The following is a 23,779-nucleotide window of genomic DNA, read 5'->3' on the forward strand; positions in this document are numbered from 1 at the left end:
GTATCTCCTGGCCATTCATAGAGTAAAAAGGAACTATCAGAGCAAGAATGCAGCTTTCCCAGCCCACATGGAAGAGGCAAGGAAGGGTGAAGGGGACTTGAACAGATTTGATGTTAATGTACCAATAGTATCTGTTACCCCAATTATATACCAACCCAGAGTTGGTTTTCTTTTTTCAACAGTTATACAATGGAATACTATTAAGCTGTAAAAAAGGAAATCTTACCTTTTGGGAGAGCATGGATGGACCTGGAGAGCATTATGCTAAGTAAAGTCAGTCAATCAGAGAGAGACAAATACTGTATGATTTCACTCATATGTGGACTCTAAAGGACAAAATAAAGTAACAAACAGAGTAGAAACAGATTTATAGATACAGAGAACAGACTGACATCTGTCGGGGAGAGGAGGTCTGTAGGGCTGGGTGAAAAAAAAGAAGAGATTAAGAAAAAAAAAGTCTCAAAGACAGACAACTATGCTATGGTGATTACTAAAGGGGAAAGGAGATTAGGGGAGTGAACACACACAATATACAGATGATACATTATAGAACTGTACAGCTGAAACCTGTATTATTTTATTAACCAATGTCACCCAAATAAATTCAATACAAAACCCATAATCTTTAAAATTTCACTTCATGGGAAGAGATTCTTTCTATTTTGAAATGCTTTTTACAGTTTTAGGTCAAGTCATGGTGTCCCATCTCCTTAATAAATCAAGAAACAGCAAAGGAAGCAGATTTGAAAATCTTTGCAGACATTTTGGACCTATGAATTTTTTAAAAGGTTACTGTATTTGTACATAAGCCCAGTTCACTGCATATCTTTCAGAGGAATTATTTCATCTTTGGAATTAAATTATCTTTGGAAACCAGCGCTGGTTCCCCAAAATAAAGCCTACAGGTGACCAGGAGCACCAGCTTGGCAGTAATGAGGTCGAGTAGTTAAGAGCTTGGCAACTGTGTCAAATAGAAATAAGTTCAATTTCTTGTTCTGTACCTTTCTACTCAGGTGACTGCAGGCAAGTTATTTAGCCCATCTAAACCTCTTTCCTCCTCTGTAAAATGAGAATTATAACAATATCTACCTTGTAAGACATGAAGAGGAAAATGCACGCAAACTTGGCCCTAAGATCAGGGTTGTTGAGCACTTAATCGTCCACCCAATAGCCATTTCCTGGTCATTTGTAGGCATGTGTATAGTTAAAGCACCACCTCGCTTGCAGATAAGGGTGGTCACATGAACAGACTCTGACTGTGATACTAAGCAGTGGGGTTTCTGAGAAAGCATCTTTAAAAAACAAAACTGAATAATTGGCACAATTTGTTCCTGGCCCTTTTTGTCTTCTGACTGATGCCTGGAGTTTTAGACACCACCCCGTGACCAGGAAAGGCATAAAGCCAAAGCACAGCCTAAAGTTTCAGGAAATTGCTTCTGAAAAATTTTCATTATGTTGTTCTATTTTGGAGTACAGTAGAAAATAATGTCATTTTGGGAGCTGTGATATTAGTATCACAGAGATGGCTAGTGAAAGAATTCATTCAAATATCAAAGAGCATTGATAAATCTTTATAGAAACTCATTATTATTATTATTTTAAAGAAAAATTTCAGTTTTCACTAAAATGATACAAAAAAGAAAAAGAAAAAAGGGTATCATCTATTTTTTTGTTTTAATGACAATTTGTCTTATACCTATGTAATAAATTATAAAAAATATGAAGAATAAATTCTCTTCTCATACTGGCTCTATCATATTTCTTAATAAATATTACAAGACTCGTATCCTTAGGTCATAGTATCAACTACAAAATGAACAACATTAGAGAAAATCCACACAACATATTTTATCCTTAAAATTGCAGAAAGGGAAGCATAGGCTATTGTTGGGCAAATAAGTTTGTAAAATTTGTGTTATTTGATTTTGCTCACTTTTACTGTTAAAAATGGCCACTGCCCACATAAATTGTGCTGCCAGGTGAAACTGCTAATTACCTTCCAGCTTGGGAAGGGGCTTTGTTATGCGAATATGTGCTGGAGGAGGGGTTTTTGCACCAAAATGTTTTAAGGAGAAGAAGAAGGAGGCCACGTTTTTTCAAAGTGAGAGCAGGGAGGAAGAGTGCTGGAGAGAAAGAAGCAGGCAAGATGGCAGGGTGCTGAAGGAGAAGCCAGTTTGGGCAAAGATGAGAAGAGAGGTGTGCAGATGGGGAACCAGAGGTGACTGAGCTGGTGGGGGCCTTTGATTCTAGGGAAAACCGGGAAAGATTCTCCTGGCTGTGGAACCGGAAAATGTGTGAGTGGGTTTTGGTGCCCCCTGTGTTTGTTTTTACTTGCTTGCTGGTTGCGGGACTTGAATAAAGGGATGGCCCACCAGTTTTTGACTCTGCTGTTGCTTTACCATCTGTCTGAATCTAATGAGAACCTGCACATGCCTGGCAGCGACGGTGGCTACTGGCCATACAGCCATGAACCCCATATAATAGCAAATCTAATTCCAAGGAGTTTGCTTAAAATACCCTAAATTGCATACTTTGACTATAGTAAAAACTTTGTTCAGAAATCGCCCTGTGAGCAATATTGTAAGTGGTGTTTGGGATATTATTATAAGATCTTTAAGTTATGAAGAAGAACAAATTATGAGCTCCAAATGGAAAACACCAACACAATTCTTCTCTTCTTTCATTCTGTATGCTTCAATATTTTGATATTAATCTATTTTCTTTATTTTATGACAAGATACTTAAAAGGCAGATAGTTTTTCTTTAACCCCCAAATTCCAAATAAAATAAGCAAATAATACAAAAAGGCTTGATCCTAATTTCACACCAACCCAATTGGAGAACCAGTCAAATAATGGTTGCCTGATTTCTTTCAGTGAATACCTTTAGATCATGTCCATTTATTTTTCTTCAGTCACTATCCTTACTATTTAGAGGTTATCATTAATGTGGCAGTAGTTGAAGCCAGAAGAAATAGGTGAACTTCTTGAGGAAGAGGCAAAGAGCAAAGTAACAGGAAAGAGTTTGATCTCTTTTGTAAACAGTCACTATGGAATAGTGCAGGGGTCGGGAACCTATGGCTCGCGAGCCAGATGTGGCTCTTTTGATGGCTGCATCTGGCTCGCAGACAAATCTTTAATGTTAAAAATATAAAACATTCTCATGTATTACACTCCATTCATTTCCTACCGCTCATGTTCATGGTTGTGGGTGGCTGGAGCCAATCACAGCTGTCCTCCGGGACAACAGCAAATTTTTATTGGATAATGTGTAATGTACATGGGTCATTGTATGGCTCTCATGGAATTACATTTTAAAATATGTGGCATTTATGGCTCTCTCAGCCAAAAAGATTCCTGACCCCTGAAATAGTGGGAGGAGGATGGTAGGAGAGGTTCAGGGGTCTCCAAACTTTTTACACAGGGGGCCAGTTCACTGTCCCTCAGACCATTGGAGGGCTGCCAAATACAGTGGTCCTTTCACTGACCACCAATGAAAGAGGTGCCCCTTCCAGAAGTGCAGTGGGGGCTGGATAAATGGCCTCAGGGGGCCACATTGTGGCCCGCGGGCCGTAGTTTGGGGACGCCTGGTTGAAATCAAAGAAATAGAAAAATGATATGGGTCAGCACAGCAGGATTTTGAAATGCTGCAGAAGTCAAGTATAAGATAGAAGCCACTTTCTGTTTGAAATACATCTGAGTCACTGAAGATAATAGAGTTGGAAAAAAATGTCATTGAACCCAGCAACAATCTGATGTTTTTAACCTCAGAGAAGCCAATTCTAAAGCTAGTTAACACAGTAAGAATGTAGGTATGGGATTTACTGGTAAAGATACCAATAAGCGAGAGAGAAATAAAATCTCAACTAAGCCAGCCAATAAAATCAGGGGTAAAATGGTTTTGTTGTTGCTGTTACAATATGGCACTCTCTTCTCTCCGTTTAACACTTTTGTCTTGCTGCATATTCGTATATCTCTTCTCGTTATTGCTGATTTGCCTGCCTCTAAGAATATCTTCTCTGTACATACCTTCTAAAGTTGTATTAAGGAACATGCCAAAATTGTATATATTTCATATATTTAAGCTGGATAGAATTTTTTACAAACATTAAGTAACTTAAACAAGTATCTCTGCCCTAATAAGAAATTACCTGTCAAGTTTATTTTTGACATTTTGAAATAATTGTCTGTTTATTACTTACTTGGCTGTATTTTTACCTTCAAGGTTATCAGATACGTAGTATCTGAATGATTGAATCATTCCTCTGCATTGGACTTCTGTTTTTTCTTGAAATATCTATGATACAGGCACTTGAGATATGGCCGTGGATAAAGCCAGGTAAGTCACTGAGGATTTCTCTTGGAAGCATATCATCACTGCGCATCACTGAAACCTCCTGAAATAATTCATTAAAATCTTTCTCTTTTGCCTGACCTGTGGTGGTGCAATGGATAAAGCATAAACCTAGAACACAATCACTGGTTTGAAGCCCTGGGCTTCCCTGGTCAAAGCACATATGAGAGTTGATGATTCCTGCTCCTCCTCCCCTTCTCTCTCTAGCTCTCTTCATCTCTCTCTCTTCTCCCACTCTAAAATGAATAAATAAAAATATAAAAAATAAAATAAAAATCCTATTTTAAAATATTTCTCCACGGCCTGACCTGTGGTGGCGCAGTGGGATAAAGCGTCGACCTGGAACACTGAGGTCGCCGGTTCGAAACCTTGGGCTTGCCTGGTCAAGACACATATGGGAGTTGATGCTTCCTGCTCCTCCCCCTTCTCTCTCTCTCTCTGTCTCTCTCTCTCTCACTCCTCTCTCTCTAAAAAAATCAATAAATAAAATATTTAAAAAAAAATATTTCTCTTAAGACTATACTTTCAGGGATCATTTCTATAGTTTGTTAAAATCTTTCTCTTTTTATCCCTTTGACCAGAAACAAATATATTGAGAACTTTTCCGCTAGAAATTTTTAAGTAGCTAATTTCCTCACTACTTAATTGAATATATATAGGTTGAATTGTATGTGTCGTTTGAAACAAATCCCACATTTCTACACAGTGATGAAGATGGGTTAAAAAAAGGCTCAAGATGCAAACTATATTTTGGTTTATATAACCTGGATATCTATTGCTAAAATATATTCATGTTTCAAAATAATACACTTTAAATAATAAAAAGGTTAGTAGTTTACTTATGACACTATTTTTCTTTCTTTTTCTTTCTTTTTTTAACAGAGACAGAGAGTCAGAGAGAAGGATAGATAAGGACAGATAGGAATGGAGAGAGATGAGAAGCATCAATCATCAGTTTTTCGTTGTGACACCTTAGTTGTTTATTGATTGCTTTCTCATATGTGCCGTGACCCTGGGTCTTCAGAAGACCAAGTGACCCCTTGCTCAAGCCAGCAGTCTTAGGTCCAAGCTGGTGAGCTTTACTCAAACCAGATGAGCCTGCATTCAAGCTGGCAACCTCGGGGTCTCAAACCTGGGTCCTCTACATCCCAGTCTGACGCTCTATCCACTGTGCCACCGCCTGGTCAGGCTGATACTATATTTTTATCAACTGTGTTTTTTAATGTTGCTGTTTGAATTGACATATGCTCTATCAGTAAGTTTTAATTTTATCCTATTCATTTGACATACATACCCCAAAGCCTTTAAAAACATCCTAAAAAAATAATACCTGTTATTTGGATTTGACATCTGTTGCAACATTCACTATTTAAATATTAAAGAGTTAAACACTGATTTATTCCTCAATCCAACATAAAAGAACATGTCTAAGACTTTGGCTTTGCAAGGAAATAAATCTATGCCTTATAATTGCTTTAAATTCATTCTGATTCTAATAGCTCATGTGGCCCAGAAAAAAGAATTATATTTCTAATGTTTATTAGCATTTTCTCTAGATTAAAAAATAACTATCTATAGTAATGACAGCTGAAAGCTATTTTCCTATATTTTTATATAATGTATTGTCATTAGTAATGAACACCACTTAAATGTCTAGTTGTTTTTATTAATATGTATTAGCTGTATGGGGCTTGAAACATTACCTGAAGTTTCTCTAAATCAATTCTTCATGCAAATTTGACTGAATTATTTCACAAACTAAGCTCTTCTTTTTCTTTTTTCTTTCTCTGATTTTTTTGTTTCAGGTCATACTAAAATACAGTTTATGTCTTGTGGCATACAAAAGTTTAAAAGAAGAAAGGGAAAACACTAAAAGAAAAACTTAAAATATGATTCTAATTTACTTTATTTTTGTTGTTACATAAAAATGCAAAGTAATAAAATAGTAGGTTAGAATCATACAACATGTGAATAATACCATTTTTAGGAATATATTTTATTGAAATGATCAAAAACTTATCATCTATATTTAGCCACTATAGAGAGAAAGGGGCAGCATGATTATTTTACTGGGACTCTGGCATAAACAGGTCAGTTCCAAGCAAGAGAGAACTGAATAGACATACGGTCATTACTTTTACAATTGAAAAGAATGCAAGATACGGTGTGGTCTTGGTGACAAAAAAATATATGATTGAGAATCAAGAACATGAAGATGGAAAGTGGTATGAAGAAGGAAACAGAGATAGATAAACCTACATTCAGAGAATGCAACTCTCAAAATAGAATAAACAGAGGAATGAATGGTGGTGGTTGATTGGGAAATACAATATCCTCAAATAAACCTTTTTTAAAAATATAGTACCCTCAAATATAACACAGTATTTGGAAAAGTGAAAAGAAATCCTTGGAGGCTGTGAATTACAGGATTATAATTTTTCATCTAATACCCTGGGTCAAAATGAAAGGAACCAGGCACTGTAGGTAGGTGATGTCATGTTAAGGGTGAGGTAGAGCCCAAATGAACACTGGCCCTTAGAGGAATTCCTGCCAGACACTAACAATTGAGATGAGAATTGTGGGCACCAAAATGACCTCATCTATGCACTGAGGTCAAATATGACAAATATTCAATGGGAAAAAGTGTATAGTCAAAGGTTATATAGCCAGTTGTTACCTGTTGGTCAAAAAAAGGAAAAATGAGAAAGTTAAACATAAAATTTATGAAATAAGTTCCAAATCAAAGAGAATTGGATCTCTTCAGTGAACATTCAGAGAAATAACTTATCTCTGAATACAGTAAGTTACAAAAGCATAAATATTTTTAAAACTGTTGGAAATCACAAGAATTGACAAGAAGACATTTCTGTCTGAATAAAAGCAAACATCTAAAAGGGAAGGACAGACAAAATATTAAAGGACCAAATCAAATGTAAAGGCAATAAGAAAAATAAGGTTAAAAATGACTACAGAAAATTAAAAATTAAAAAAATAAATTAACATTCTAAACCACTATCAGGGAAAACAGAACTGCCTTCCAAGAAATCATTTTAGCAAAGTAAAGAAGAAATTTTAAATTTTCTCAAAATTCAGAGAAAAGGTCAAAGAAATTAAAATAACACAAGAGAAAATAAAAGATATGGAAATAAGCAAGGCTTCAATGTAAAGACTGGACATCTTCTTAAGAAAAATGAAAAAATAAATAAAATTAGACAAACTAGTGAAAAATGATATGGCAGACTAACTTGTTTCAGAACAACATATCACAGACAACATTTAAAAGATACATATATTTAACCTGCTTGGAAGAATGGGGTAATTACCAACTCAGAGAAGGCTGGTATGACAATATTCTAGAAAGAAGAGCTAGAGAAACATCTCTGCATATTTAGTTAAATTAAGCTAATTGGTCGGGTTGAGTAAGTCTTGCCATCTACAATTGGCAACAAGTCCATTTCTGGAGAAAAGATCATTAAGTACAGTTGTTCAGGTATAATGGGTACTAAAATATCTTGAGCAGAATGAAGAAAACTTAAATCATGGAAAAAGACCACTTGATTGTATATAGATGAATTACAGTGTGAATTCTGGGGAAGCAGGAACACATCATAATAACAACAAAGGGGTCATTGACGAGAAGGGACATGCAAAATCGAAGCTGTAGTTCAGTCAGATAAAATAGTAATCAATACAACTGTAGAATAATAGAATTTGTAAGTACTAAGGGAAAGATACATGAATTAATATATTTTTTTAAATATTGCAATAAAAGTAAAGATATGGAGTGCTAACATGGAGGGCATAATCATCATATTGTTTACAAGTAAAAGGTTATATTTCTATCCAACAGATGAGAGACTGTATTTCATTTTCACTTCATTACCTTTATTTTATTCGAGTACCAAAAACAAAAGGGGTAAGTGTGTTTTGTAAATGTAAACATGTTTTTGGGAATTGTATAGATCAATACTCACAAAAACATTTTTTCAAGGTCAAATTGAAACCTCAGAATATGCAAAGTAAATAACAGCGAGCAGTTTCTATTTCCAGAATTGACTTTTATGTTACCACAACTCTGGCACTGTTTCATTTCCTAATGGTGACACTGCAATTTTAGCTACAAAAAACCCCACAGCAATGACAGATGCTCATATAGGCCTATTCTTCTTCAAATGACTTATTTAAAGTCTTCCAATGTGTATACAGGTAGATGCACAGTGAACAAGTACTGTCACTAGACTATCTGCTTTCAAAAAGTCACACAAAAAATGACATGTTAATTTATGTTGTAAATGAATGAAGAAAAACATTTCGAACAGCACTGAGGGAGGCAATAATCTATTCAAATCAAGTAGAAGAAAAAATATTTGAAAGGTGCCATCAGCTCAACTATTTATTTATTCAAAGACAGTGTCTAAATGAGCCAGAACTGACACCAGAGGCATTCAGCTACATATTTTAATGTCACATCCAATTTACTGGTGTTCTAAGTATATAAACAATATATTTGCATCATATTAGTGACAAATGTCATGCTAATACCATAGCAAAATGACTACAAGGAAATTTTATAACTTACTTACAGAATGTATTTCTAGGTACAAGAAAGTCATTTAGAATGGTCAAACTACAGGAACCAGGAATTTTCAAACTTTGGTAAAAAAAAAAGTTTTATTTCATTGCACACATGCCATTTATATTATTTATTGTAATAAAATCTTAATATCCTTCTTGTATTTTGTTGAGTCAACCATTTTTACTAGGTTCCCTTCAGCATTTCCGGATAAAAGCTGTTGGCTTTTGAACCTACTTTGCTGAAGACCATGTATCAATGCCCCGAAACTGCCCCTAAATTGTCAATAGTCTCTCCTTACTAAAGACCCCTTTCAATAAAAGGCAAATTACCAGAAATACTTCAGTATTCCCCTTTCTGTACACATGAGATATCTTTCCCACTTAAGCATAAATCTGTCTTTCTCTCTTCTGACCTTGCCAAATTTTCCTTCATTTACCGGGGTCATTGAGACCCGTGCACCATGAAACTGCATGTTCTTGCTCTGTGAGAAATGGTTTTGTAACAAATCTCTCTGTACCAAAGTGTTCTCCAAATCTTTAAAAGTTACATGTCCTTTGAACCAATGCTGCCACAGACAAGATTAGTCTACTTTAGAATATTTTATGTGGTATTAAAAATCATTAAGCTGTTTCAAGGTAAATAGGTTCAAAAGAAATTTTTACCTTCATAGACAATTAAAGCAATCATTCAGTGGCTGACTTCACTCAGAGCAATAACAGACTCGTCTTATATGATAGAACACATCCACAGGAAAATATATTTATTAAACTCATGTTAAGTGCCTCTCTTATGTCAAAATAATTCTGGAAATATGAGGGTGAGTACCACCATGAATTTCTTTCAAAATTTACTTCGAAGTTAAACTAGACTCTCAGAAATTTTTCTACCACCATCTTTGTAAAAATAATCATTAATAATACAGGTACAACTATAGTCAACATTCTCCTTCCTTTTATCATGTATGGCATTTGCATTTCTAAAAACTCTGTATTTCAACAGTGAACTTGTTTGCTGACTATACAGTTAAAGCTGCCACCAGCATCTAAGGACAAGTGAGCTTGTCACAGTCCACCTGAGTTTCAAATATCACTGCTCCTGGAAACCAACTTTTATACTCAAGAACATTTCCACTTTCTACAAAAGCCAGGTATAAACAGGTTACAGTTTTTGTGCCTTTTGAACAAGTGCCAGACCACTGATAATTTTAGGTCAAAATCTTACTGCTTTTCTCTGCCCCTGGGTCTTGGCAAAGTGCCATCTAGTATCCGTAACTATAAATCCTGGAAGGATTGTTGGGGAAGATATCAACTCCTTCACTTCCAGGAAGCCGCTGACATTATTTGCAAAGTAGAACCCTGAAAACCACTGAAAGGGGCTTGGTCGTGAGAAGTCAAAGAAAAAGTCCCCTAATATATCTTTTCTTTAGACAAAGGTCTTCCTATTATCTTCTTGTATCGTGGAAAAGGGCACATAAGGTCTGTCCCCAAATGCTTTCCTGCCTCAGCTTAGGTAGGTGGAGTGCAGCTAACGACTTTCTGGTAAGGAAAATAACAAGACACGGAATCCCTCATAGCATACTCTTTGATCGCTTGTAGTTTTACACGTTATCAATGTGATTTTCACAAACAAGTGTAAGGTCCCTGAGATTCAGAAACTAGACTATCGTTCATGAAATCACCGCTAAAAAAACCCCCAAAGGTAACAGAACTGAGCTACACTGTCTTCAAGATAATGTCAAATTCAAAATGTCACCTTTTGCAACAGGAGAAGAGAATTCAGGCTCCTGCACAAGCATACAAGTAATAGAAGTGTTTGAGACTATTTCTTTTCTTAGTGACACAGAAAGTGGATTACATCTCATAAAAAGATAACTTCTGACCAACACTTGTTAAACATCTGTTCTCTCCAAATTCCCATTCTCTTCTGTAGCTGCCTCATCTCTCTTTTCTGACCATTTCCCCCGACCCACCAGGCAGTGAGCAACCCCACTCTCTGGTATGCTCTTGGTCGGCACTGCCAAGTGATGACTTTTGTCCACATTCTATTGTCTTGCAAGGCAAGAGGATGGCAAAAATGTATAATTTAGTGCTTTTCTGTTTTCATCATCAATAAAGAAAACAGAGACATCCAATAAAAACTAATGTAATTTGCCCTGTGATAGTATAGCTCTTCCAAATTTATATGTAAAAACTAACATTTAAGGAAAAAAAAGTAGCACTGTGACTTTTGACTGATAGAAATGTACTGCAGGAATATTATACAAAACTATGTGGAGTTCTGAGAGACCAGGAACTAAATGTAGTAACTGTTACCCAAACATCTCAAGCTGTTGTTCTTTTTAAATCACATTACCTGTACTTCTAAGTACATAATACAGTTAGGGGAAACCATATTTGAAAATACCCTAAGAGATTTCACATCCCAACTCTGAGACAAATAGTGTTATAACTGTACTTCACCAAAAAATTCCAATGAAATCTGCTTAACTGCTTTTTAATTTTTTTATTATTATTTTTTTTTTACAGAGACAGAGAGAGAGTCAGAGAGAGGGATAGATAGGGACAGACAGGAACGGAGAGAGATGAGAAGAATCAATCATCAGTTTTTCATTGTGGCACCTTAGTTGTTCATTGATTGCTTTCTCATATGTGCCTTGACTGCGGGCCTTCAGCAGACTGAGTGACCCCTTGCTCAAGCCAGCGACCTTGGGTCCAAGCTGGTGAGCTTTCGCTCAAACCAGATGAGCCCACGCTCAAGCTGGCAACCTCGGGGTCTTGAACCTGGGTCTTCTGCATCCCAGTCTGACGCTCTATCCACTGCGCACCGCCTGGACCGGCATTAACTGCTTTTTTAAAAAATTGTATTAAAAGGAAGACATTCTGATCATTTACTATTAAGGGGGGAAATGTAAACTTAAAAAGAAAATAACTCTCCCAAATCAAATCCAACATTTAAAAAAGCCATTTTTGTCCTGTTTTTGTACACTTTTTTGTCATTACAGAGTTGGAAAACTGTATCATACAACTTGGATCCAGCTACCATTCTATATTTGTAAATAAAGTTTTATTGGCCCACAGCAATACCACCACTTACCTAATGTCAAGCTATCTCGAGTTCAGTAGTTTGTGACAGAGACTGTATAGTCTGCAAAGCCTGAAATTTACACTTTATGACCCTTGATGGAAAATATTTGCCAAACTCTGCTCTATTATATTGTATTAATTTTAAAAAAATAATTTTAAATCATGTGTAAGTTTTCTATTTTTTCTCATAGATGATTTTAATTTTATCTACTGCATAAAGATAGTAAACTACTAAACCCTCAAAATGCAATAAATTAATCTCACATGTATTAAAATACTATTTGAAATTAAATGACATTTTACTCATTAAAGATGACTATTTCACTCAGTACTGTGAATTAGCAATATGGAAAAGAGGACTTTGAGCATCTAAAATCTCTTATAATTCAAAGGAAATAAGAGCTATATGTAGATTTTTTAAATTGTTACAAACTTAACTGTATCACAAATGTTCTAACATTACAATTAACTATTTTCCTGTTATTTTTTTATTTACAAATAAAATAGCTTCTACATACTATGGCTGAGAATATAGTTTTCTCTAGAAAGACACTTCAAACTGGATATTATTTTTTTCAGTATATAAAACTCCCCACATAGTTTCTGTTTTTAATATGATAGCTGATTTCAACAAAAGTATTGTCCTAGCTAGGCCTTCTATAATAACAAAGACTGGGGGACTTAAAGAACAGAAACTTATTTTTTTTACATTTCTGGCTGATAAAAGTCCTAGATCAAGATGTTAGCTGGGTTGGTTCCATCTGAGAGTCGTGAGAGAAGGATCTCTTCCAGGACTCTCTCCTTGGCCTGCAGAAGGCTATTGTTTCTCTGTGTCTTTACTCTCTGCTTGGCTTGCAGATGGCTATTGTTTCTCTGTGTCTTTACTCTCTCCTTGGCTTACAGATGGCTATTGTTTCTCTGTGTCTTTACTCTCTCCTTGGCTTGCAGATGGCTATTGTATCTCTCTGTCTTTACTCTCCTTGGCTTGCAGATGGCTATTGTATCTCTGTGTCTTTACTCTCTCCTTGGCTTGCAGATGGCTATTGTATCTCTGTGTCTTCACTCTCTCCTTGGCTTGCAGATGGCTATTGTATCTCTGTGTCTTTACTCTCTCCTTGGCTTGCAGATGGCTATTGTATCTCTCTGTCTTTACTCTCTCCTTGGCTTGCAGATGGCTATTGTATCTCTCTGTCTTTACTCTCTCCTTGGCTTGCAGATGGCTATTGTATCTCTGTGTCTTCACTCTCTCCTTGGCTTGCAGATGGCTATTGTATCTCTGTGTCTTTACTCTCTCCTTGGCTTGCAGATGGCTATTGTATCTCTCTGTCTTTACTCTCTCCTTGGCTTGCAGATGGCTATTGTATCTCTCTGTCTTTACTCTCTCCTTGGCTTGCAGATGGCTATTGTTTCTCTGTGTCTTTACTCTCTGCTTGGCTTGCAGATGGCTATTGTATCTCTGTGTCTTTACTCTCTCCTTGGCTTGCAGATGGCTATTGTATCTCTGTGTCTTTACTCTCTCCTTGGCCTGCAGATGGCTATTGTATCTCTGTGTCTTTATTCTCTCCTTGGCTTGCAGATGGCTATTGTATCTCTGTGTCTTTACTCTCTCCTTGGCTTGCAGATGGCTATTGTATCTCTGTGTCTTTACATCATGTCAGGGTCCAAATTTTCTCTTCTTATAAGGCTATCAGTCATACTGGATGAGGTTCCACCATAATAACCTCATTTTAATTTAACCACCTCTTTTTAAAAAATACCTCTCTACAAATACGGTTGCTTTCTGGGTTACTGGGGATTAAGACTTCAACAAATGAATTTGTGGGGATATAATTCAGTCTATAACAAGCATAAGTACTAACTATGTAGGGTATAATGAGTTTCACATAAAATGTGTACCTGGAAATCCTTATAAATCCAATAATAATAATATTCAATTTTAGATCTGAATGCTGCAAAACTTATTTTGCTATTATCTTGGGGTCAAAAATTTTGTAATTTTTCTGAGTGTATCTTTCTATTCCTTTTTAGAATTGTTTATTTTGATGAGTTCTAGAAACTTTCAAATAATTCTTGATTTGTTAAAGAGTAGAGCCATAAAAAAATATTATATTTTACCCAATTTACTAAACTTCTTAGAGAAAAATTGTCTTTGGACTTACAAAAAAAGAGAGCAAGAGAGAGATAAAAATTAATCTTGTTTTATTGAAGTTTTTTTAGAGTAATTATCTTTCAGGAATAGCATACTACATAACATTTCTATTGGATATTATATAAAATTAGAAATGTTAGATATGTGTTTAATAAATTTAGGTAAAGTTTCTATTACATTCTCAGATACTGAGCTAGATTGAATCAGAGGTCTTTATCTCATGAGAAGTATCCAACACTGATATTTTTTTATTATTTACTTGATGAATTACTATTTAAGAAAAATAGCAGGTCTAAACATATGAAGATATAAACCTATAAATGTCAGTATTTAAATACCTTCTTTTTTATTTTTTTCATTGATTGGGAGAGAGAGAGGAAGTGGGGGAGATGAGGGAAGAGAGAGAGAGATGAGAGCATCAACTTGTTGCTCCATTTAGTTGGGCACTCATTGATTGCTTCTCATACGTACCCTGACTGGAGATCGAATCGCATCCTTGGTGTGATGGAGCAACACATGGTACTGGCATAGAAACAGACATGTAGGTCAGTGGAACAGAATAGAGAGCCTAGAAATAAACGTATACCTTTATAATCAATTAGTACTTGACAAAGAAGGCAAGAACATAAAATGGGGTAGAACATCTTGGAGAAAAAAGTGGATCCATTCAATAAGTAGAGGTGGTGATGAAGGAGGGGTGATCTCTTCATATATATTTTAAAAGGTTAGAAATTCTAGGAATAATAAAAATACACAAATGAATCAAATCACAGCCCACATAAGCAACCTTCAAAATATAGCTTAATGTTGAGCAATTGATAGGATGTAAGAAATGGGAACATATCTGGCTAACAGAATGAAACAGTACCTATTGAGTGGCAGCGGTTATCTGACATGGGATTACATTCCTGTCTTTAAAAGGTCAGTTACACTAATTGGTTCTGTAATGAATACTATTTCATACACTTAATAGTGTTTATTATTTTTAAATCTCCCAACTAGACTTATAAACAATGTGTAAAAAAAGGTTATGCCCTGGATGGGTAGCTCTGTTGGTTAGCAGAGCATTGTCCTGAAGCTGAGAGGTTGCCGTTTGATCCCTAGTCAGGGCACATACCAGAACAGATGTTCCTTCTCTCTCTCTCTTTCTCTCTCTCCCTTCCTCTCTCTCTCTCTAAAGTCAATAAAAATAAAACATTTAAACAAAAATAAAGTTATAATTACAAAAAAAAGCTATAGGAGCCATCAATTCTGACTTGGAAAAAGCAATAGTGTAGCCAGCAGCAGTTGGGGAATATGCATGGGGGAGATGGGGGAGAAATGTGCTCAGGAGTCAGTCAATTATCACATAAATAGTTATGTAGAAAAACCTGCAGTTGCTGTAAAAGTTTCAATATTGGTTTAAAGTTATAACGATAGCCAAAAAAAGAGCTAAAAATACTTTGTATTGTCTGTTTTTCAGGGGGATGATGGTGTACGTAATCTAAATTCTTTCATAATCAGGCCTCTATATCACATAAATTTGATAAATTTAAAAATGGAGCTCTGGGCATGTTATTTACAGTGATATAGCGACCAGTGACTAAAACCTAAAATGATATGCTAACTGTTCAGTTGACTTCTTTGGAGGTTGTGAGCCGCTCCACGCGGAGGGATCACTGCGCAGAGGGATCACTGCGCTGAGGGATCACTGCGCGCTACAAATGAAATAGGCCACCAGGGATGAGAAACGTGGCAAAGAGACCGCAGCTGCTCCATACCTCCAAGCACTTGATGCCAACCAGAAAGCAGGCGCAGTTGTCAGAATTTCTAATTGTGCCAGAAACCCTGTATGTGAAGATTTCTGCAGGATCTTCCGATTCGTGTATTACAGGCTAATTTTAAGAAATGCCCTGAGAATCAACACTGTGTGAGCCAGACAATATGTGACTTTAGGCTACAGCTTGCTTATGGACCATTAGTTTTCCATTCTGTCACCATGAATGACCTTGTTTTATCATGAAAGCCTGAAAGTATGAATGTATGGTGTGCTCCCTCACTTCCTCAGGATTTAGAACATGTCGCAGTCACAAATGCAGTGATTTGAAACAGACTGGGAAGGATACATACCATATGCTAATGAGGTAAGCAGTTTAATTTTCAAATATCTATCTGTACCTCAATTTTCTAATTTTAAGGTGAATAATAATAGTTGATTTGGTTACCTCGGAGTTTTTCAAGACCAAGTGAGAGAATACACAATGTAAATTTATTTTAAATTACCAAGCGCTATGCAAATGTAAGACTATATTATTGCTATAACTACATCCCACTTCCCCCCCTCCCGCCAAAAAAAATCTAAGTTTTAAGATGTGACGGTTGATTTTATGTGTTGACTTCACCAGAGTCCCAAGTAGCTTGGAAAACATTGCTTCTGCATATGTCTCTAAGGGTGTTTCCAGAAGGGACTAGCATTTGAATCAGTAAACTTAGTAAAGAAGATCACCCTCATTATGTGAATAGACATTATCCAACCACCGAGGGCCTATATAGAACCAAAAAGAACGGGTGAATTTGTCTCTTACTTAAACTAGGACATCTATCTTTTCCTACCCTCAGATACTGAAGTTCCTGGCCTTTGGACTCAGATCGGGATAAAACCAGCTTTTCCCTTGGCTCTCAGGCATTTGAGTTTAAACTGAATCTATAACATTGTCCCTAGACCTCCAACTTGCAGGCGGCAGATTGCAAGGACTTCTCAGCCTCCATAATTGTGTGAGCCAATCCCGCATAATAAATCTCCTTCTACATCAATAAATGGTAGATAGAGCCTATTGGTTCTATTTTGCTGGAAATCCCTGATTAATAAGGGAGTAGAGACCACTTTTCATATTTTTGCTTACCAAATGCAATTAAATGCCTTGAAAATTATAATAATAATATATAAATATGTGATGATTTGCTGCTTTCACTACAAAATAATTGTGTTACTCTATACTTTATTAAGTGCAATCACAGTGCTTAGCTCCTTTCTGTCTTATGATGCACTAAGAACAAAACCATTGAATGAGGTATAACATGGTGGGGGAATAGCCACGAATGAGTCTGTTTGTTTGTTTTGGGTATAGCACATAACTAAAGAAAGCACTGGAAAACACATCATATTATGTCCTTGGGAAGACTAGGTTAGAAAAGAGAATGTACTGTCTGTGATTCCTGAAAGACAAAGTGTTCAGTGGAAAGAGCCCTCAACTGGGACTCAAGAGAAGCAGTCTTCCTGTGCCAGCTCGGTCACCCACCACCTGGGGTCAGGCCACTCTCACTCTGAGCTTGACTTCCTCATCTCTAAGGTTATACTAGATAATTCAGTTCTTAAATTCTATTACTGACTCTTAAATGTAATCATATTAAAATAGATAAAGCTGAACAGAAAAAGAAAGGCATGCATTCCAAAAAAGAAAGAAAGAAAAATATCTTTCACTGTGTTCCCAAACAAAGAAGTTCTGAGTCATAAGTAGAAGTAAATCAAATTAAAGTGAATTATCACTCTTTCATATTCCAGATTCAAAGATAGACCAGAAGGTCCCATACATGGTTATATGACAAAATTATGGTTTATTACCTAGATATTTTTATGTTGAGAAATAGCATCTTATTCCTCAAAGAAAATGGACATCAAAAATTACATTGACCCAATTTCAAAACTACATACCACAAAGATTAAAGCCGCAAAGCAGTGAAAAAAAAGGTGGGTAACATTATGGAATGGCAACAGAAACAGACCAAGTTTCATAGGGAAATGGATCTTGAAAGCCCTTCATCCTTCAGGTGCATAATCAAACCAAGGAGCCCAAGTATTAAAGATGGATAAGACTTACCTCATTCTGTGATCCTACCATCAAATGCAGCTGCATTCAAAGTCACTCTTTATATGTTAACTCTTCACATCATTGTACTTCCCTAACCAAGACAAAAAAGTTATTTTAAATTCTTAGATTTAGGAAAAAATTTTAAATTTTATTAAACTTAAAATAAAAATTCTTAGACTCAATCTTGATTTAAACAAGCAAGCTGGAGAAGGTCTGCATTTAAAATGGGATTTCCAGAAGCGTGGGTCTTGTAAGTCCTCACCACAAGAAAGAAAGAAGTTTGTGTAACCATGGATGGGTACAGATGTTAACTAAACTTATTGCGGGGGTCATTTCATAATATATACAAATATTGAATCATTATAGTGTACATTTGGAATTAATACCTTATATGTCAGTTAGACCTCAATCAGAAATAAATAAAGTAAAATTTCTTGTAACAGAATGTCCAGAATATAATTCTATCTCCCTTCCTCTCAAAATTACACTTGGAGTTGAAACAAAGTGATTTTTTCCCCTCAAGAATAGAGTTGAGGCCCTGGCCGGTTGGCTCAGCGGTAGAGCGTTGGCCTAGCGTGCGGAGGACTCGGGTTCGATTCCCGGCCAGGGCACACAGGAGAGGCGCCCATCTGCTTCTCCACCCCTCCGCGGCGCTTTCCTCTCTGCCTCTCTCTTCCCCTCCCGCAGCCGAGGGTCCATTGGAGCGGGGATGGCCCGGGCGCTGGGGATGGCTCTGTGGCCTCTGCCTCAGGCGCTGGAGTGGCTCTGGTCGCGGCATGGCGACGCCCAGGATGGGCAGAGCATCGCCCCCAGGTGGGCAGAGCGTCGCCCCTTGTGGGCGTGCCGGGTGGATCCCGGTCGGGCGCATGCGGGAGTCTGTCTGACTGTCTCTCCCCGTTTCCAGCTTCAGAAAAATGGAAAAAAAAAAAAAAAAAGAATAGAGTTGAATTCTTTAAAGCAGCCCATATCCTAGGATGATGTATGAATAGGGTGCATGGCCCAAAATCTCTCTTCTCACCCCGAGAAGAATGAAAGGAAATAAACAGGAACAGTGAGGGGTGACATGAGGTTATAAAATCTGTAGATACAGGAAGGGGCCAGGCGGGAAGGAAAGCAAGGGAAAGAGATGGAGTGGATTTCAAGGGCTGCTCTGTGGGGACCATCTTTAAGAAAGAACTAAATTTCACAAATCACCTTTCCTTACTTGGTTGGAAATTCATTCACCCTTTAGCCTACACTGGAATTGATCACTTGCTCAGCAACATGTGAGAGAGGCGATCTTGGTCTTGAACAGCTCTAAATGTCTTTAAGAGGAAAAAAATATTAGCTATGACTTTCTTGTTAAGCTGCCAAGAACACCCCAAGGCTTTTATAAATGTCATCGCCTGGCTTTCTTCTTACCACCACCCCCCTCAGACTCTTTAGTGCAGTGAGGAAGGAATTTGCTGTTTCACATTCATCACACCTAACTCCATTCAACCAAAGGGGGGTCAAAACTCCTGAAAAGGAACGACAGGTCCCAGTTGAGCATTATAGCAACATAAATGACATTGAGAAGGCAAAGAAACTACAGAAAGTTGGAAGCACATTTATTTTTGTGCTTGCATTGTGTCTAATGTACTTCAAGTTTGGATAAACAGTATTTTTTATATTTTAATCTCTATAACATTTGCATAGGGAATTGGCATCGTAGGAAATAAAATTTAATTAAAATAGTTTTATGAGGCACAATCTATACATTTCAAATCAAACAAAATATAAATAAAGCATGGTTGCTACATACTTGCATAGCTATTGGGTGTGTGTGTGTGTGTGTGTGTGTGTGTGACAGCATGAGTTAAAATGAAAGGTATTAGTTACAGGAAAATCAGAAAAATAAATATATTAACAAGAATAAAAATGATATATGAATATGTCATAATTACAAATAGAAAGAGTAAATAAATATTTTACTATACACTGAGCACATCAGACCTATTATTAAGCTGTATTTAACCACCAACCTCTTCTGTTGTTATTTTTCAGGCACAGCAATTCATTGGAATCCTATTTGATGTGCTGGCCTATAACATTTGACCACACTTAACAGCACAAGTGTAAAATCAATTTTCTCTTCTCCCATTTATCTCTGTACTGATGTTAGTTGGCTCTCTAATGGAATGACTCTTCTGGAGAGGTAGTTATTTCACTTCAGACTGGCATTTCAGAAGCCTTAAATGGACTGAAGAGATGGCATGTGACCTTTAGGAATATTTTAGTTCTACATTTCTTTGAAAAAGAACTGTTTAACCCTGTGGATGTTATTACATGGCTGACGCCTCTTTTGTTCCTCTTTGTATTCACTGTACTGTAAGAAAGTTTGGTTTTCTGTATGTCAGAACAATGTTGGAAACATTATTACCTGCAAAATTTGTTACTGTGTCTTTGTTGAAAGGGGTAATCTCACAGTTAAACAATGGGTGTTATGATCCAATTTTCTGATTATACTTAAAGCACAATATCATGTTTTTAACTTTGCTTAGGACAACCTTTTAAATTGATACATACAAATACCAAATAATCTACATAAAAAGGAAGTAAGATTTAAAATGCCATTTTGCAGCTAATCCACTTCTATTGAGGATATGTTCATTAATCATCTTGCTTAAAAAACAGGATTTTTAATTTTCACTATATTAAAAACTTCTTGTGTATTTTATCTCTTACATCATTTATCTTTTTCTTAAATAAATAGCTATGTAATTGTTTTCAATTGAATATTATTTATAAAAATCTTATGATATAATAGCTTACTCTAATTTATTAATCAATTTTGGAAATATTGAGATATTAAATACTAATTTCAGAATTGTTTTTCAGTTGCTTTTTCTCTCATAGTTATACTTTTTTTATAAATCACTATATAAATTTTTTAAAATTTTCTTCTAGCTGATGTAATATTTGAAAAATTTTACCTTTATTGTAGTAACTAAAATAAAATCAAGTTTCCTCATTCCCATCTCCCATATGAGTGACCTGGGGTAATCTTCTTCTATATATTACTTAAACAAGAGATTACTATCTGCACTACAGCTTTTACTTAAACTAAGAAGTGGGTTTGAGGATAACTCTACTGATATCTTGAATTCTCCCCTCCTCTCAGTCTGGATTCTGTTAAATTTATTTGAGTTTATACTAAATGTTGAAGTTGGTAGTTGCTTAATGCCCTGAATGCTGAAACATGGAACTCACCTCTAGTATCCAAGCTTTCATTTGTCTAAATTTATTGACAGTACAATACTATGTAAAACAAATTGGAAAGCACTTGAGAAATCTTATTTATGAAATAGTACTTTGAGTTATCCAGCTTTTCTCTGTTTTAGGGAATTCTGGGTGTCAGAATTTTATAGTGTTTCTAATTTTTTATGCTCAATTGCCAAAAATAGTGATAATAAATAAGAAATACTTTGAGACCCATGATAATAATTTAACTTTACTAAAAGCCATCAACGTATTTATTCACGAGATAACCAGAGTAATGTTAAACTAACATTTTAAAATATTAAATATAAAGATTTTAAAACATTTAATAGCCAAGAAGCAAATGTTTATAATATACTGTTAGTACTGGTGTTAGATTATCACTAAGATTTGAAACATTCTTAAAATAGCAGATTTTACTTTAATATTTCTAATTAGCACAAGTGTTTATAACTTTTTCCATTTTTGTAACTGGGATCCACATAACTGAAAAAGGTCGATCATAAGAAGAGTTCTATTATTCTGTGTCTCCTTAACAATGAAGGCAGGGGCCCTGGGCAGTTGGTTCAGTGGTAGAGCATCAGCCAGGTGTGTGGAAGTCCCAGTTTGATTCCCAGCCAGGGCACACAGGTTAAGTGACCATCTGCTTCTCCACTACTCCCCCCATCTTTCTCTCTCTCTTCCCCTCCTGCAGTCATGGCTTGAATAGTTCAAGCAAAGTTGGCCACAGGTGGGCCCTGAGGATGGCTCCATGGCCTTGGCCTCAGGCGCTGAAATAGCTCAGTTGCTGAGCAACAGAGCTTCGCCCAGCTACTCAGAGTATCTCCTGGTAGGAAAGCCCCTGACTACCCACCTCTCACTAAATTTTAAAAAAAAGAAAAAAATGAGGGCAGGAAGACTGACTGTGGAATTGAAAGCTTCATTTTCAGCTCCCACAAGAATACCTTGCATGTAGCAAATGCTCAATAAGTAGTCATTTGTAAATAAATGAACATGCAATTTGACATGACCAACTTAAGCTATTCCACCTTGTTAATAATCATGGCAAAAATTATTTAGAAAATTAGGTTGTCTCTGATTCAACCTAGTAGTATAACCATGGTCTCCTATAATACTCAATATATTTTATTTGTGCAAGTTTTAATATAAAAGCCTTGAAACAGAATAAAGAACTGTTTTCAGTAATAGAAAGTGAATGTGAAGAAAAACTAAACCTTATGAGAATAAACACGTTCTTCATATGATTATTTCATATGCTTTCTACCCAAAGAATTCCTCAAAGACAGGCAAGTAAATGTCACACACTTATTTTTCAGTGCTATGTATTTCAATATAAAAGCATCATAAATATTGTCTGCCTTTTTTTTTACTGTATCCTAAAATATGTGAAAATATAATTTGCCCAAAGTTGTATTTTTAATCTTATTTTTGTTCTTTATATAACAGAGCCATCATGAAGCAAATATGTCCTGTACAGAAAATTGAAAAATGCTTATCAGTTTAACCAAAGCACAAAAGTCAGAGACATGTTTCTTTTCATTATAAAACAGAGGGAGTCAAGCCTTTACACTATAGGGAAGTTGAATTTTTATTTATGTACTTGCTAGAAATCTAAGAAGCCCAATAACACAGCAATTATCACTGATCTATTAAGGTATGTATCATTATACTACACTTGTTTATTGTGCCATCATGATCTCTCCACATCTTGTTTACTCTTTTTTGTTCCTTTCAAAAAAGGCATTCAAATTAATCATAAATGTACTTATTGGATACCACATTTGAACTTCTTAGGAGTAAAATCAATGCTTCAAAATTTAAATTTACATTTTGATGCAAAAACAAACTTTGAAGCCAAATAATATTTTTAGGTCCCTGATATAATACATTATTATAAGATGAACACTACTTAGGAGCCTAAAAGTAATCTTACAAGATGCATTATGATATTTTCTATTTATTGGATTTAAACAAATTTTTTTTGCAATATATCATATTTATAATATTCTCTATGTCTCAGTAATCATAAACCTTACAAAATACTTTTTACTAGAGCTTTATAAACATGGAGAGATCCAGTATTTGGAATGTCTCCATACAGAACACACACATACATGTTGATTAAGGGCAAGTGAAATCAAATGAGCAAAATCGAATCCATGAAATTTTCTTGTATTCTTTAATTCCTTAGATGGAAATGCAATTTTTATAAGTTTTAGGGGCAAGGTGGATAGAAAAGGAATGGTTTTACTGCATCTATTTTTTTGGAGTATAAATCAAGAATTTAAAAGTATCTAAACGCATGTAATAATATATTAGCGGTATATTCAGCACAAAATTTGTTTAGCCAACATTGGTTTGATAGGCTGCGCCTTTCAATATTGCGGGGTAGTTAATGAGGCTCTCTGAAGGGATTTACTGTACGGGGTTAAAAACATAAACTTTCCCCTTGGGGTTTCTGCTGTAGAGCACTTCACACTCATAATTTTCAGGAAAGAAAGATTTTTACACTATGGTCTTTTATGCATTT

The sequence above is a fragment of the Saccopteryx bilineata genome, chromosome 7, assembly GCF_036850765.1.
Source record: "Saccopteryx bilineata isolate mSacBil1 chromosome 7, mSacBil1_pri_phased_curated, whole genome shotgun sequence".
Taxonomy (NCBI): Eukaryota; Metazoa; Chordata; class Mammalia; order Chiroptera; family Emballonuridae; genus Saccopteryx; species Saccopteryx bilineata.